This window comes from Balaenoptera physalus, assembly GCF_965194825.1.
Source record: "Balaenoptera physalus genome assembly, chromosome: 3".
NCBI lineage: Eukaryota > Metazoa > Chordata > Mammalia > Artiodactyla > Balaenopteridae > Balaenoptera > Balaenoptera physalus.
Window position 1 is genome coordinate 70,430,530 of NC_138890.1, and position 18,147 is coordinate 70,448,676.

Genomic DNA, 18,147 nt, shown 5'->3' on the forward strand with positions numbered 1-18,147 from the left:
CCAAGATATTTTCTGAGTGTCCTCAAAACTGGGAGCTAAAAGTATCTCTCATGTATATTCTCAAACTGGAGACATTGAAATTTGACCAACCCTAGGCCCAGGTGACTATTGTCATCTGCTGCTGTGTGATTCTTTCTACAGGTTCTGATGTATTCATTGTACAGATATTCATTAAGTGAATACAACACACCAGACACTTTTGTAGACCCTGGGGCTGAAATGGTAAACAAAACTGAAAATTCTAATTTTCAGGGAGTGTACATTCTAGTGGGGGGAGCGGTCGGTCAAACAAATGAATAAAATATACAGTTTATTTAATTATTTTAAGTCCAATAGGGGAACAAAAAGTAGAGAAGGGGGTAGAAGAGAGTGCTGTTATTAGAAGGTAAGTAGGGAAGACCCCTACTGAGAAGGTAACATTACAGTAAAGATGTGAGGCAGTGAGCCATACAGTGATCTAGAGAAGGGGTAGCAAGCAAGGCACACAGGCCAAACCTGGCCCATCACCTACTTTTGTATATCCCATAAGCCAAGAATGATTTTCATGTCTTTTAATTATTGAAGAAAAAAAAATCAAAAGAATTTTTTGTGCCACATGAAAATTATGTAAAATTCCAATTTTAGTGTCCATAAGCTAACATTTCTTGAAACACAATCATGCCCATTTGTGTGTGTATTGACTATGGCAGCTTTCATACTAAAATGGCAAAGTTGATACTTGTAGATATCTGATCTGTAAAATTAAAAATGTTTACTGATTTTGTCCTTTACAAAAAAATCTTGCTGACTGCTAATCTAGAACTAGAATAATCCAGGAATATCTTTTTTCATTTTTATGCCATTTTTGAGTAATGACAGATTTTTGAGGAATGACAGATTTTTGACTTAAGTCTTTACTATAAATCTTATCCTTTATTGTTCACCTATATTAACTTTGAATTTAAACTTTTCTGATATTAATATTATGATCGATACTTTAGTTTTGGTTGCATTTAACTGATATGTTTTTGCCCATCCTAACTTTCATCCTTTCTAATTCAGGTGTCAATGCCCTTTGGCCAAAGAGACTAGGAATTCATGTATAGTTGAACAAAGTTAGTTTTATAATGTGTTGTAATGGAGGAGACCACACATCATGGGGAACTATGGAGTGTCTCAGTAAAAGGGTGTTACAGGATTTGGGTTTGTGTTAGGTGATTTGGAAGAGGGATCAAGGAAGTATGGCTTGGTTAAGGATTAGATGATGTCATGAAGTGGAGGAAATTTTATGATTATATCTTAAAATTTTTCTTATCTGCAAAATAGGAAGAATGAAACAAGAGTAACTTATAATTGGTGTAGCAGCAATAGTTACTCATATTAACCATGGGAGGGATATGTCTGAGCATTTTTGTGGTTTTGGCAATGTTTTCTTTTTCATCTCTGTCCAGACATGACTATTGAATAATTTTGTTTTGATCTTGATCCATACGGTGACAGAGTGACTTCGTGATGCTGGTGCTCTGTGAAATTGTTACATTCAATAGGAGAATATCACGGACTACTTGTGAGAACTAGACCAGATCCTCCTAACAACACTAAGGCCTAGATGATATAAAAAAGAAGGCAATCAAGAATTCTTTATTCAAACCATTCTTCCAAAAAAGGTAAATGAAGACATTTCCAAATAACCAGACAGATAATTCATTGCTAGCAAACCTGCTTTACACAAAATACTAAAGGTAATCTTTGAGGCATAAAGGAAGTGTCATCAGACAGTAAGTTAAATCCATGGAGAAATAAAGAATACTAGGAAAGGTAATTACTTAGATAAATATAAGAGAAAGTAAGAATTTTTTTTCTTCTTTTGACTAATGTAAGTATAAAAGATTATTATAAAACTATATTTTATAACTTCTATCATATAATATTTAAGGGTAAATATATATGACAATAACATCACAAAGGATAAATGAGGGAAGGGAACTATACTAGAGCAAAATTCATTTTTAATTAATTTTATTGCAATTAAGTTAGGAATAATCTGAAGCAGATTATTTTTAATTAAGATGCTATAATCCCTAGGGAAAAAGCCATTGAGAAACTAACTCAAAAAAAAAAAAAAATTGATACTCCAGCAAAGATCTACTTAAAGCAAAATAAGGTAGTAAAGGAGGAAAAGTAAATAGCAAAGTGACTGACATTAATCCAACTATATCAATAATTACACTAAATGTAAATGGATTAAACACTCCAATCAAAAGGCAGAGATTGGTAAATTGAGACCAAATAGATATGTAAGACAACTGTACTCTATCCACAAGAGGTAAACTTTAGATTGAATGGCACAAAGTGACTTAAAGTGAAAGAATGGGGAAAGCTGTACCAGGCAAACAGTAATCATAAGAGAGTTCAAATGACCATATCAGTATCAGAAGAAAATATACATTCAGACCAAAGAATGATAAAATGGTCAATTCAACAGAAAAATAAGGAATATCAAAACATGAGTACCGGACATCATATCCCCAAAATACATCTAGTAAAAAAAATGACAAAATTGAAGGGAGAAATACAGATCTCAATAATAAAAATCGGACATTTCAATACTACATTCTCAATAATGAAAAGAGAAACTAGACAGAAAATCAGCAAGGATATAAAAGATTTGAATAACACTATCAACCAACCTGACATAACTGACATCTCTAGAATACTCCATCTACCACAAAAAACACACACTCTTCTCAGGTGTAGATACAACATTCTCCAGAATAAACTATACACCAGGCCATAAAACATGCTTCAGTAAATTTAAAAGAATTAAAATCATGCAAAGTACATGATTACAAATCAATAACAGAAAGAAATACAGGAAATTCACAAATATTAGAAATTAAACAACATACCTCTAAATGACCCATTATGTTTCTGTTGATACAAAATACACAGAAAAGGCAACTTTATAAAGATAGAATGTAGATTAGTGATTGTCAGGAGCTGGGAATGAAAACCAGTATTTACTGCAAGTGGACATCAGGAACCTTTTTAGGTGATGGAAATGTCAAACTAGATTGTGGCTATGCTTGCATACCTATATAAAAGTACAAAACAAACCATTGAATTCTAAGGTTTAAATGGGACCATTTTACGGTATGTAAGCCCATATAGTATATAACACTTCTAAATAGTTGATAGGTCAGAGAAGAAATCAAAAGGGCAATTACAAAGTATTTTTCTCTGAATGAAAATGAAAAGACAACATACCAAAATTGGTGACATACTGCTAAAGCTGTTTTTCATGAAGACTTTATAGCAGTAAATGCTTATGTTAGAAAAGAAAAAGGTCTTAAATATCAATGACTTAAGCTTCCAACTAAAGACTAGAAAAAGTCAATTAAACCCAAATTAGGAAGATAAAAGATTATCAGAGGGAAAAAAAAATCAATGAAATAGAAAACAAAGAAAAAATAGAGAAAAATCAACTAAACCAAAAGCTGGTTTTATGAAAAGTTCAATAAAATTTATAAACATTTGACCAGACTGAGCAAGAAAGGCATTTACCAATATCAGAAATGAGATATGGCATTAATATAGATTTAAAGATATTAAAAGCAAAGGAAAATTTTATGAAAAACTTCATGGAAATAAACTCAAAAACTTAGATGAAATGGACAATTTCCTTGAAATATATAGGCAAACAAAGCTCACTAAAGATGAAGTAGATAACTTGAATAGCCTTATATATATTGAAGAAATGTAACTTGTAATCAAAAACCTTCCTACACTGATAATTCCACATCCAGTTTGCTTCAAAGGTGAATTCTACGAAACATTTAGGAAATAATTAATTCCAATTCTACACAAGAATATTTCAAAAAATTGAAGAGGAGAGAATGCTTTCCAACTTATTCTGTGAGGCCCTGATACTAACATCAGAAAAAGACACTGCAAGAAAAAGAAGACTAATATCCCTCATGAACATATATGCAAAGGTTCTAAAATTTTCAACAAATCATGCTATATGAAAAAGGTTAAGAATCATGACCAAGTGAAGTTTTTCTCAGGAACATCAGGTTGATTTAACATTCCAAAAAAAAAAAAAAAAATTAATGAATGCAATTCATAGTATTTGTTAATTAAAAAGAAAAAATCATATGATCACCTCAATCGATGCACAAAAACTATTTTCCCAACTCCAACATCTATTCTAAATTTTTTAAGTCTCAGAAAATTAGAAATAGAGGCAAACTTTTACAAAGTGATAAAGCACATCTATAAAACATCTATATCCAGCATTGTAATTAATGATGAAAGAGTGAATGTATTCTCATAAGTGAAAGAGTTCCCAGCTGCCAAAGCTGGGAAAATGTGAGCAATCAAATACATAATGTAGTATTACAATGATAACCCAAATTATAAAATAAAAACATGAGTCTATACTGATGTAATAAAGGCTTATATAAATAAATAAATAGGGGACAAGAGACAAATCTCCTTTACAGGAGATTTCCAAGTAATTTATATAGACACTCTCCCCTTAAAGAAGATGAAGCATAACCCCACACATAAGTACAGGCTATACTTGGTGAGTTGCTTCTAGAGTACAGAGTGGAAAAAGGGAAAAAGTGACTTTTCAGGGCAGAAAAACAAGCCAGATGATCAGAATTGTTACCATCAGTGATAAATCATTTTGATGTTATAAATTTAAAACTACTTCACTTCTTGGTTATACTCTGAAAAACCCTTAACCCTATTCTAACCATGAGAAAACCACCAGACAAACCAAAACAAGATACTGTTTAAAATATCCAACTATTACTCCTCAAAAAAGTCAAGGTTATCATAAACAAGAAAAGTTTGAGGAACAGTTATAGCCCAAAAGAGTCTAAAGAGACATAACAACTAAATGTAATGTGATATTCTGGATTGGATCCTAGAAACATATATTATGGAAAAACTAACGAATTTCAAATAAAGTATGAAGTTCAGTCAATAACGAAAAACAAGGAACAAATTACTGATAGAAGCAACAATAAACTGAAGTGTAAAAGTAAGATGCTAAGAGAAAGAAATCAGATACAGAAGAATATATCCTGCATCATTCTGTTTATATGAAATCCTAGAAAAGTTATAGCTACAGAGACAGAAAGCACACTATTGATTGCCAGTGGCCAGAAGTGAGGAGAGGATTGACTGCAAAGGGACACTAAGGAATTTTTAGAGTCATGGAAATGTTCTGCACAGGAACCACTACCATAGCGGTTACTAGAATGCATACATTTTGCAAAATTGGTGACTTTTAATAAATTAGATCTTAATAGTGCTATTTTCAATAGCCTTTTTATTGTCTTTAAGGTCTTTAGTTTTACTCAGGGTCACAGCCACCTCTAAAATGATAATACCAACACAGTGTTGTAAGCATGCTGGTAAAAGTAAATGTGGCATATAACTCTGATATTGAGGATAATTGCCCAAAACAGCTATGGGGATAGGATCTTAGAGAAGTCTTCCCAGAGCCTCTGAAAGGAATTTTACTGTTTCATCTTTTTGCATGTTTTATGGGTGGTCAACTTGTTCCAGAGAGACATTCCATTCTCTTTACAAGGAAAACCTGGGGAAACTAAGTTTTTCTAAAGAACACAATAATTTAACAGAAAATGAGGTACCTGCTATTTGACATTACTGTACATGCCTCAGCCAGATACTAAATTAGTTATAATGTGTTAGTATCTGAATTATTAGTCAACTCATGTCATTGTTAAAGGAGGATGGGACTTTATGGGTCTGGGCAAAAGTCCTGCACAGGAAGGGGAAATTGCTCTTCCAGGTTCATGTAAACAGAATTTGGCTTGCTGGGATGCTTGTAAGTTTATCACTTTCTCAAATGTTGTATCAGATCCAAGGATAGTCTTTCTTAGCATATACTTATGTGATTTTTCTTTTTCCTTTTTTTTCTACTACCTTCAATCACCCTATAGCAGCTGGTTTCAATGAACACTTTCAAAGTCAGCAGATGATTCCCAACTGAAATGTCCAGCCTTGATCTTGGACCGTTCTGCTTGTTGTTGTGTGTCTTCTTACAGTCTCTTTCCCATGAGAATAAATATATTTGCTTTCCTCACACATAAAGAAACTCTCTTATTTTTGCCAAAGATACAACCATCCCCCTAGTTCCCTAGGCTCAAGTTATTGGAATAACTTTTTAATACTCTCTCTCCCTTGATCTCACCAAGTCTTTCCAAATGCTTTACTCAAATGTAACCTCATATGACCTCATATCCACACTCTTCAGATGACCTTCCTTCTGTTGCCTCCACCACTTCTCTGTTCTAAAACACCTATACAAACCCCTATAACACCTTTTAAGTACCTTTTCATGGACATCTCTTTCTATACAAGAATCTACACTTCCCTTTGTCCACTATAATAAATACAAACTTAAGTGTCTAGCATTCAGTGCCTTATATCAACTGCTCTTCTATATATTTTACACATCTCAAAGAAATCTGTTTGCTTCCCCATTTAGAGTTTACTGTACACTAAATTCCACATAGATTCTCACAATAACTCTATAAAACAGATGCACTATTATCACCTACATTTTACAGATGAAGAATAAAAAAATCAGAGTACCTTGCCAAAGGTCACTCAGTTTGTAAGTGGTAGAGTTATTACTTTATGTCAGATCATTCTGACCCAAAGACTATAGTCTTAACTATTATACTCTATCACCTTCACATCAAATACCTGTCTCTGTAAGTATCATTTATGTCCACCTAGACTCTCTTCTCTCCTTCAATCTTGCCCAGGTTGGCTTTAATCTAAACCACCACCCAGTCGTGCATTTCCTTTCATGGCTCGTCTCCTGCCTTGTACTATATCTGTTTACTCTTGCTGATAGGTGATCTTCAACTCAACTATAGAAATTTCAGCTTTGAGAATTATGTATGTCTTATACAGCCTGGATCTAGTAAATTTCCTTGTCTACTGATGGAGATCAGTAAGCATCTGTCAAAAAAAAAAAAAGTTCTTCATTTTTGGAAGTCTCTGGATTCTGTATCTTTGAATCCTTTCAGTGGTTAGTACACTTCTCTGCACACAGTAAAGGTAAATGCTGGCTCACTATGCTCCTTATACTTTAAATATGTTAACACATATTTCCTTGAAGTTATTTGTGTTCTCTTGGACTTTTCCTCTTCAGTTCATGCATGTACAAAGGTTAGGAAAGCGGTGGGTGTGCAAAGAAGGATTCAGAGGCTAGAGCTACTCTTCCTCAGACCCAACAAAATGGGTTTTGACATCTTATACCACATGGAAATGAATGGAAAAATGGTCAAAAAATAGTTGAACATATGACCAATGGGAAATCATTTTACATTCATGTTGGACATTTTTAGGACTACCTTTGTTACTAGTAAGAACACATCTTAAAATTAATGCCTGGAAAACAAATAAAGAAAAAACAAACAAAAAAATGAGAAATGATATTTGCATTTACACAGCATCCTGCCCTTCCCTTAATGATTTTTACAATCATTTTCTATTCCTACCCTTAAAACAGCAGAAGCCAAGGCAGTTGTTATTATACTAATTTTATTTATAGTGTTATTTAAACACTATGAGATTTATTTTTGCAAAGTGATGAGGCCAATAAGTAATACCACTGGGACCAGGACTCGGATTTTCTGGATCACAATCCACTATTCTGACATATTTGAATTTTGCTGCATTCACAGCCTATAATTCAGTCACAATTGCTTGCTTTGTGATCAGGGGTATATTTGTTAAACAGTGCTACCACCTGCTGGTAAGTTTTCCAATAATTCACAGTATAGCAAACCTAAAACAGGAAATAAATAAAAGGATAACCAATATAGCAATAGTTTACAATTACAACTACATTTACCTGCCACATTCTAACTGTACTTCCTAACTGTGCTATCATATCTGCTTAGGCGCTCCTTTGCAGGTAGCCAGTGAATCTTCCAACCTTAAATGTCCAAACATTTCTTTTCTCAAGATCTTATAATTACATTAATTTTGTCTACTTCTTAGCATATGCATATTTGGGAGAACATTTTACTAAACTTTTATACAATATGATAACAAACTTGGTGCCTACCAATAATGTAAGTCAGTAATACCCAAATTTGTGTGCATAAAATCATCATCTGGTGAGGAGTGAGGGCTATTATGGTAGCAAAAGCCTGTCTCCCTACATAAAAAAATAGTAAGCCAAAAAATAACACCACATTCCTGGAGGGACTGCAGAGATCAGTGCCATTATTGAGGACTTGAAAGATGCAGGAGTGGTGATTCCCACCACATTCCCACTCAAGAGTCCTATTTTGGCCTGTGCAAAAGAAAGATGGATTTTGGAGAATGACAGTGGATTATCGTAAGCTTGACTGTGATAGTGAATCCAATTGCAGCTGCTGTACCAGATGTGGTTTCATTGCTTGAGCAAATTAACACATTCTTTGGTATCAAGTATTCAGCTATTGACCTGGCAAATACCCTTTTCTCCATAAGGTCCACCAGGAGCAGATTTTTTTTTTTTCAGCTGGCAAGGCTGGCATTATACCTTGACTGTCATATCTCAAGAGTATATCACAACTCTCTAGGCCTATATAATAACTTAGCTCAGAGATGTTGATCACTTTTCCTTCTATAAGATATCATACTGGTCCATTACACCAATGACATTAAGCTGATTGGAACTAGTGAGCAAGAAATAACTAGTTTAGCCTAGGCATTATCTGATCCACCACGCTATAAAGCTGGGCATGCATAGAAACACTCCATAATCAAATGAAAGTGCTATATACTTGATTGGCCTCAAGCAGGCACATGGTTTTTCACTTTGCTTGGAAGGAGAAATGGCCAGATGTATGATTATAAACTGCCTCATGGGTTGTGGTCAACGGTTTGGCTAGATAGTCAGGGATTTGGAAGAAACATGTTTGGAAAATTTATGAGGAGGAAATCTGGGGAAGAAGTACAGGGGTTGACCCTTCTGATTGGGCCAAAACATGAAGATATTTGTATCCCATGTAATTGTTCAGCAAAGGGTGACCTCAGCAGAGGAGAATTTTAATATTCAAGTGGATAAGATGAACTGTTTTGTGGATACCAGGCAGCCTCTTTCCCCAGCCACCCTTGCCATTGCCAAATGGGCTCATGAACAAAGTGGCCATGATGACAGGGATAGAGTTTATGCATGGGCTCAGCAATATGGCCTTCCACACACTGAGGCAATCTGGCTATGACCACCACTGAGTGCCTCATCTGCTAGCAACAGAGACCAATTCTGAGTCCCTAATATGGCACCAACTCCCTAGTAGTAGGTTGATTACACTGGACCAGTTCCATTATGCAAGGGGCAGTGTTTTATGCTTATGGGAATAGACACTTACTCTGGGTACGAATTTGCCTTCCCTGCACTCAATGTTTCTTCCAAAACTACCATCCATAGACTTAAAGAATGGTTTATCCATCATCATGGTATTCCACACAGCATTGTTTCAGATCAAGAAAATCACTTCACAGCAAAAGAAGGGCAGCAATGGGCCAGTGCTCATGGAATTTATTGGTCTTACCATATTTCTCACCACACTGAAGCAGCTGGCTTTATCGAATGGTGTAATGGTCTTTTGAAGACTTAGTTATAGTGCCACTAAGGTGGTGATACCTCACAGGGCTGTAGCAAGGTTCTGCAGAAGGCTGTACATGCTCTAAATCAACATCCTGTATATGGTGCTCTTTCTCCCGGAGCCAGGATTCACAGGTCCAGGAGTCAAGGAGTAGGAATGGCAATGGATCCACTCAATATTACCCCTGGTACCTCTAGCAAAATTTTTGCTTTGTGTTCTTGAGGGTATATACTCTGCTGGACTGGAGATTTTAGTTCCAGAGGAAGGAATGCTTGCACCAGGAGATGATTCCACTGACCTTGAAGTTAATAATGCCAACACCCCACTGGCCACTTTGGGCTCCTCATGCTTCCAAATCACCAAAGAAGGGAGTTTCAGTGTAAGCTCGGGTAACTGATCTCATACCAAGAGGAAATTGGGCTACTACTTTACAATGGCAGCAAGGAAGAGTAAGTCTTGAATGTAGGCAATTTCTTAGGGTGTTACTTAATATTACCATATCGTGTGATTAAAGTCAATAGAAAACTACACTAACCAAATCCAGGCAGGACTACTAGTGGTCCAGACCCTTCAGGAATGAAGGTTTGGGTCACCCCACCGGTTAAAGAACCATGACCAACTGAGGTGCTTGGTGAAGAAAAGGGAATAGAGAATGGATAGTGGAAAAAGGTAGTTATAATTACTAGCTAAAACCATGTGACCAGTTGCAGAAATTAGGCCTGTTTCTATATCATTCAGACATACACACACATAGGCATGCTTGTTCTCTTTCCTCTCTTATTTCCTTATCATGTAAGCTAAAATATATTGACTTTACAACATATATTTAAGTACTGTTAATTTAACATCATAGTATAAGTTATAGACTATCAAAGAGAAGACTAACCATCACTCAAGAACTCTACCTCCTTTACTGGAAAAGCAGTCAGTGCATTTTCAATTGTACACAGGAGAGTTGTAGCACAATAGGCAAAATTATGATCTTATTTTCATGAATTTCAACTTAAGTATGGTTTAAGGAGATGAGTATGGGTGCCAAGTTAACAAAAGGTGTAGCTGGGTTGGGTAATTTTATGTGTCAACATGAGTGAGGCATGGGTGCCTAGATTATATCTTACTGGGGGGAGTGTTTTGAGTAGATTTCTGGTTGAGATTAGCACCTGAATCAGTGAACCCAATGAAGTAGAAGGCCCTGTACGATATGGTAGGGCATCATCCAATCTGCTGAGGGCTGACTGAAACAAAATGTGGAGGAAGGAGAAATTTGCCTCTTTGTTTCCTGCCTCACAAGTGGAGCTGGGACGGCTCATCTCATCTTCTCCAGCATCAGTCTGAATTCACATCATCATCTCCTCTTGTTCTCAGGCTTTCAGACTTGGACTCAATCACACTACCAGCTTCCCTGGTCCTCCATCTTGCAGATGGCATATCGTGGTACTTCTCAGCCTCCATAATCATGTGAGCCAATTTCTCATAATAAATCACCATGTATATACAAATACACACCCACATATATACCTATCCTATTGGTTCTGTTTCTCTGGAGAACCCTAACACTAGGTTTATCTCCTGAACATTCTAATTCATTTCTGGATTAGAATCAGGAAAAACTGTATTTAATGAGCACCCCAAGTGATTGTCATGATGAGGAAAGTTGCAAAGCTCTGACTTAAGCAAACAATTCATCCTGGGCTCTACCCATAATTGGCTCAGAGAGTCTAATAAGGTCAAATAACCCTTCTAAAACTCAGGTCTTCATAAGGGAAATATGCGGACCGTAGTAAGTTCCAACCACTAGATATTCTCTAAGAACCTTCCTTTGTGGACAAAATCTTTGCAAAATAAAATATTCTGGATAGCCATAAAATTGATCTACGGAAGGCACACCCATGTGATAACTGAATTTTCACATATTGGATAATTTGTTTTATTTAGTCAGCAATATTGAACTTACAATTAATTATCCCACTAGACCATGAAGAGTTGCAAAATAAATATGTGAACCTTAGAAAATAATTGGAGAAAAGAAAAAAAAGACTGTCAACATCAGTAGGTTTGGGAAAGTAAGAATTAAAAGTGTTTTCCAGGGGCTTCCCTGGTGGCGCAGTGGTTGAGAATCTGCCTGCCAATGCAGGGGACACGGGTTCGAGCCCTGGTCTGGGAAGATCCCACATGCCACGGAGCAACTGGGCCCGTGAGCCACAACTACTGAGCCTGCGCGTCTGGAGCCTGTGCTCCGCAAAAAAGAGAGGCCGCGATAGTGAGAGGCCCGCGCACTGCGATGAAGAGTGGCCCCCGCTTGCCGCAACTGGAGAAAGCCCTCGCACAGAAACGAAGACCCAGCACAGCCAAAAATAAATAAATTAATTAATTTTTTTTAAAAAAAGTGTTTTCCAACTGCTAGATGTTTTGTCATAATCCTTTATCTGCTCACAGAGTGTAACTGAACAATGTCAGAGCAGAAAGATAATAACCAGGAGAAACTCAAGAGATTCTTGGCTGTAATTGCATTAGTTAACAGCCTCCAGATGCTGAAAATCAGATGCCTCACAACTATTAGGAGAAAAATCAGTGAAAAATTAGCCTTACCAGGAAAATGTTGGACGTTTAAATGAACAGTGTTGGAAGGAAGTAGAGGCCGGTGTAGGACAGACTGACTTGGGAAAAGTTTGTGAAGCCATTAGGTGACTTACATATTCTTTATCTCATCATTAACTTGTAAAACCAATTCAGTCAGCCCTCCATATCCATGGGTTCTGCATCCTTGGATTCAAACAACCATGGATTGAAAATTGTGAGATACAGATCAAGACAGAAGGATGGACTGCATTGGCAAAACACAAAATCCTTGCAAGTGAAAACATCTGTGACTCATTAAATGGAAGGACAATACAGAAGCTCTGAGAATTTTGCTCCCCACACCTTTATCCTCAGACTCACCAGCACTTAGCGTTACAGGGAGAGCTAAACCTTCCAAGTGGTAAACAGGCAGATTGTCCAGGAATGGGCTGCTTAGGACTGAGGTAGGTAGTTAGGGCTTTTGCCAGCTCATGTTTGAGGTTATTTGATTCATAGGTATGTTTTCATCTGGTCATTTAAAAAAAATCCTCTTCTTCAATCCTCCCTTATGTTGGATATTTCTAGCTGCTGTTATAAGACTGCAAAGCTGCCCTTCAGTCTAATCACGTTTTACCTATGAAAGAATGTGAGCTGTGAGTAACAAACCAGAACTGGTAGTCTCACATAGCAAATAATCCAATAATTTTTCCTGCTTACTGAAACTCCACTGATTTGCTCTATCCAAAGTGGCAACAGAGTGTAGTCTACATTGAAAACTAGCTATGTTACAGCTAGAACATCAAACTATCTGCCCTGGCTGGATGGGATTTGTTCCTTGGGTGCATCACACCAAATTCATTAAAATTCAAGAAAAATAGTTTCTAGTGGAACCACAGGAAAAAAAAAATCTCTTGATCTTTTATTCTATACACCTTGCACAGGTGCCCTATATCACATTGAATAGCAATAAATTTGACTGGATCAGAAACCTAGGAATCTTTCTTTATTCTATTTTCTCTTTCAACTCCAAAGTGCAATCTATTTCCAAGATTCTCATTTTTTGCTCCCAAATATTTTTGAATCTGCTCAGTTTTCTCCATATCCATGACATCAACTAGCCTAAGGTGCTGTTATGGTAGACTATGATGAATAAAATAGCCTACAAAATCTTCCTGCATCTAAACTTGCCCTTCTGTAGTTAATCCTCTATTCTGTAGTCAAAGTGATCTTTCTAGAAGACGAACAGATATCGATCGTATTTTATGTTCTGCTTGAACTCCCTCAAACCTTTACTATTTCCCTTAGGAGCTTGCTATTTAAAGTGTGGTCCATGAGCCTGCAGCATCAGCAGTACCTAAGAGCTTAGGAGAAATGCAGAGTAGCAAGCTCCGTTACAAACCTAGTGAATAAGGCTCTCTACACTGTAAAATTTCTGTACTGTAAAATTTCTGTATGGTTTAAATGCACGTTAAAGTTTAAGAACCACTACTTTAGGATAAAATCCAAACTCATGGCTCACAAAGCTTTTGATGAACTACCCACAAATTAGCTTTCCTGACACTTCTCTTGACAACCCCCATCCGTCCAACCTATAAAGATGCTATGTGGTCTCTTGCATCTAGATTTTCAAATGTCGGTTTACTTTTCCTGAATACTCTTTTCCACACCACCCCAACTTCTTCCTTGCTAACTCCTACTCATTTTAATTATTCTCCCAATAAATTTTTCCTTATAAACTGAGATATGTATTTCAACTAGGTATTGTAATGACACTCTATACTTCCTTACCATAGAACTTCTCTCACTACTGTAATAGACTATATCCTCCAGAATACTGTAAGCACTCTAGAAATAGAAAACTAGCTTAATATGTTAGTTGTTGTATATCCAACACCAAAAGTTAGCACATACTAAGTGTACAATATTTAGTAAATAAATGTTGACAAAAAATATACCTGATAGCTTAGTTGTTTTTTTTCAACTCTCAGGAAAACTAATTCTAGAAACCTAGGCTGAATGTAGTAGAAGGATGTCTTCAGGTAGTCACTTGCGTGCAGTTAGGGAAGAGGAGGCAATCTGGCAGGCAGTATCTGAGACGATAAATTCAAAGCCAGGTAACCTGTCAGGGAAGTTGTTAAGCTGAAAGTGGCAGTGAATACAGGAGATTCGGGTATGCATGAATGGGGAAGACACTGAGTAAATCAGATGGGAGCAAGATGGTTTGAAGTGGGGCAGAGATATTGAAAAATTCACTGAGTCATAGAATATACAACACAGGTTTAAACTGTATGAGTCCACTCATATCAGATTTTTTTCCCCACTAAATATGTACTACAGTACAATACAATCCGTAGTTGGTTGAGTTTGAATTTGCAGGTGCAGAATCATGGATAGAGAGGGCTAACTGTAAAGCAGGCAGAGGGTCAGCACCCCTAAATTCCTCACCGTTCAAGGATCAACTGTAGCTTGTGAGGAGAAGTCTGCAACCTTAGCAATAAATGCATGGTTCAAAGAGTAAAAAACCCAACTGTTCATAATGTTATGTTTTGTTCTCTTTCAAGGATATTTCTTCCTCATCCCCCTCTCAATCCTCTCATCTATAAGTAAATTCCACTACTAAATGCAGAGGAAGAATTCACACTCCAAGTGGTGACATTTACCTTTTTAAAATCCTTTTATACTCTCTATAACTTCTATGCGGAAAACGAATTATTGGGTTTCCAGAGTAGATGCTAGGAGACCAGTAAACCAGACACGTAATTACAGGAGGCTGCACAGAGATTGTGGTAGTGAAGGTAGAGAGGATGGGTACACTTGAGTGATATTAAAGAGACAGCGTTGATTAAATGGATTATAAACTGAAATGTAACCTCATTAGCTGCCTTTTTAATAACTTAGTATCTGATTATATCTCACACATTGCTGAGGAAATTGTAAAAATAAAGTATTCTCTTCCTAGGTCAGTGCTCAATAAGGAGAACATGTTTAGTTAGAGTGTGAAGATAGTGAAGCCCAATGGTGAAAAGTGGGATGAGTTTTAGTCCAGCATCTCTCAGGGTCTCCTTGAGCTGAAAATGAATTCAGACCTTAAGTCCCAGATAAGAGAGCTGAATATAACAGCAGCCAGGGAAAGTAAGTTGATAGTGGTCAGAAAGCTATTATGATCATTGTTCCTGTTCCTCAACTGAAATCTTTTGAGAAAAACCAAGTCTGGTAAGTACTTGAATTGCAGAAAATGTTCAGTGAGAAATACATCATCTTTAAAGCCCAGAGGAGAATTCTGCCTAAGCCAACTCAAAAAGGCTGTACAAAAAAATAAGCAAAAGCATCCTAGAAACCATACTCTGACAACTGTGCACATGTGATCCTAGAGGACTTAGTCTTTCCAAGTGAAAGTGTAGGCAAGAGAATCCAGGTGAAACTGGATGCCAACCAACTCAAAGATTTATTTGGATAAAACACAGCAGAATAATGTGGAACACAAGGTTGAAACTTTTTCTGTTGTCTATAAGGGCAACACAGGCAAGGATATTAATTTTAAATACCCAGAGTCTCAGTTCTCAGTTGTAAACAAAAATGACTAAAATATTATTACAAAATATTTTAAAATAATGTAAATTTCATAGTCTAATTTAAAAGACATTCTAGAAATAAGAGAAGCTCCTTTTCAGAGGATGACTAAACTCTCAACAAGCTAAAGCAAAGCCATCCTATATAGGCTCTTATTCCAGAAGGTACCATCAAGTTCTTGTTATGTGAAACTACTCACTAAGAGAATGAGTTGAAAATACTTAGGTTACATCACTTTGCTTTATTGTTTTTAATATTGCCAAGAAGACAGCAGTAGAGAGCAATAGAGAGATCTTATTAACACCTTCTTAACACCTCATTAATACCATGTGCATTCAGCACAGACCAAAATCCAACTTTGGAAATAACGAACAAGCCCTAAGTTAAGGCCTACTTTAAATCTACCCTAAAACAAATTAAATCCAAGTCTTGAAAGATCAGCAAGAAAGAAATATTTTGAAGATCGATGCCACAAGTAAGAGGAGCTTAAGAAACACCCTGGGCTTTCCAGAGATTCTAACAATGCATAAAGTCAAACCTACACAAGTCCAATGTGATCAGTTAGTAATTTACCTGCATGTTAAAAGAAAAAAAATTCAAAATTTCTACAATGCTTTATCAATAATGTACAGCACACATGAAAATTACATATACAAAGCCAGAAATATTGTTATACGTAATTAAGGAAAAAAGCAGTCAATAGACACCAACCCTAAAATGGCTAAGCTGGTGAATTCAGCAGACAAAAATTGAATACAGGTATTATAAATATGTTCAAAACACAAAAGGAAAATACAGTCAATATATGAAGAGATAGGATATATGAGCTGAAAAATGAAAATTATAAATACTAACCAGTAAATTCTGTTTCTATCCATGAATGATTAAATATGACAGAAATTTCACTTCCTACATAGTAGAAAACCCCACAAAATACATGGAACAAATGATTTAAACATTATACAAAAGACAGAAAATGATTCTTATTCCCTTAGAGAAAGGAAACAAAGTTAGGCATATAATTGCCAGAGTTTGCTGCTTGGAGGCATTTCTGTGTCACACCTCAGAGAGGGGCAACCCTGTCAAAGTCTTATTTTCACTGAGTATAGAGACAAAAATGAGAGTTCAGGGAGGCAAAACAACTAGACTGTGTGAGATAGAGTAGTGGAGAAAGGGAAATTACAGAGAAAGAGAGCACACACTCCACAGACGCACAGAGAGAGGGGTCCCCTCAAATATTTGGCTGAATGCTGATTTTCTCATGTATGAGACAAACTATCCAAGATCAGAAAAGTATGAAAAGCAATAGGTCAAACAATTTCTACAATACACACAGGGCTAAGGATAATTTATGATCTCAATAGCCAGAGTTTAAATAGCCAATGAGGCATTGGATATCCAATGGGGTTTCATTGACCTAAGTCTACACTAAATAATCTTAATTATTAATTAATTAAGATTAATAATTATAATAATTATTATATATTATACAATTATTATATATATTATATATAATAATATAATTATTTTATATAATATATTACTATATAATAAAATTAATTGATATAATTATTAATAATCTTAATCTTAATCTTTAGAATCATGTATTAGAGAAAGTAGTAGTGAACAGTGGTAAAGATTTCTTAGACAAGATACAAAAAGACATTAGCAATAAAATAAAAATAAAAAATTTGACTTCTTCAAGATCCAAACCTTCAGCTCTTCAAAAAACACCATTAGAAAAACCATAGACTAGAAGAAAATGTTTACAAGATATACTCCACAACTCAAAAATAAGACAACCACTCTACTATTTAAAAATGGGTAACAGACTCTTAGATAGACTCTTCATGAATATATATGCATATAAAAGATGTTCAACATTGACAGTCATCAAGGAAATACAAATTAAAACCACATTGAGACACCAGAAGATATTACTAGAAAGGCTAAAAACCTTAAGACTGATTATACCAAGTTTTGGAGGGAATGTAGAACAACCTGAAATCTCTTTGAATCAACCTGAATCTTATACTTTGTCAGAGTATAAAATGATAAAACCACTTTGGAAATTCATTCGAGAGTTTCTTTTAAACATACACTTACCATATGACCCAGAAATTCCATTCAAATAACTATTTACTTAAAAGAAATAAAAACACGTGACCACACCAGGAGTTATATACACAAAAAGTCATAGATATTTCCTGTCTCCAAACTGAAAACAATCTATATGTCCATGAGCATGTGAATGGATGAACTGAAAAGTTTGTATGAGTATTACTCAGTAACAAAACCAAAACATTAAACTATAACCCATGCAAAATTACAGACAAATTTAAAAAGCATATTAGGCAAACAAAGCCAGATATAAAACAGCATG

At 35.7% G+C, this 18,147-nt stretch overlaps 1 pseudogene across 1 annotated transcript; it reads left to right on the forward strand.

Annotated features, from left to right (window-relative positions):
• Positions 1–11,403: 11,403 nt before the first annotated feature.
• Positions 11,404–17,264, forward strand: LOC309657703 (small ribosomal subunit protein eS7 pseudogene; annotated as a pseudogene). The gene is made up of 2 exons: positions 11,404–11,415; positions 15,188–17,264. The product of its transcript is annotated as a small ribosomal subunit protein eS7 pseudogene (transcript).
• The last annotated feature ends 883 nt before the right edge of the window (positions 17,265–18,147 follow it).